We start from the raw sequence: 815 nt of genomic DNA on the forward strand, positions 1-815 counted from the left end.
ATGTAGTCGTAGTGCGCCATTGCCTTCCACGTACAGTGCTAAGGTTAGAGCAGATCAAGAGTTGAAGGTATGACATAGCTTTGAATCATTGGACAGAGCGACGACTACATGTACTGTAGCCTAACTATATCCCTAACGTTATATACATTACTCGGAGTAGATAATGATAGTACTGTAGTGATCACGGATGGGAGGTCATGTATGTGGCCATAGCTCCTTCAGTTTCATTGCGTCAAGCACCTTGATATGTTGACGTAAAGCAAGTTGTTTGCCAGAATGAAAACGGCAAACAACTTGTTTTACGAAAGTGCCAGTAAAACCACCTTCAACCAACCAATCATCGCATTAGATGAAGTAACTTTAAACAACGCACCCAACCGTTATTCAAGTTACTTTAGACATTATTTAAGCCTGAGAGATTTTTAAACAATGAATTTAACCCTGGAATTGCCAAAAAAGGTGCAAAGCACAATACTACTAGTATTATTAATAATAGTACCAGGTATTAATATATTGATATCACTATCGAGGCACTTTTCTGCAAGAGCCAATCAAATCCACTCAAATTGAATATGGTAGCATCGATTCGATTCGACGGGAGTCTGGAAATTTGTACAAGTACTTTTAGTGTTATTATACAGTGATTTTGCACCCAGAATCCACATGATTTTCCACAAATTTGGGGAGCCGACCAAACCGATCCACAATCGATCTGATTAGTTGAATTTCAGTGAGAAGGTTTTGATTGGCTAATAATTTGAACTCATATGAACTTCGTATAAATCTTGCTCAATGCTCATTGGTCAAAATTGGAA

This window comes from Aphanomyces astaci, assembly GCF_000520075.1.
Source record: "Aphanomyces astaci strain APO3 unplaced genomic scaffold supercont1.1, whole genome shotgun sequence".
Taxonomy (NCBI): domain Eukaryota; phylum Oomycota; class Saprolegniomycetes; order Saprolegniales; family Verrucalvaceae; genus Aphanomyces; species Aphanomyces astaci.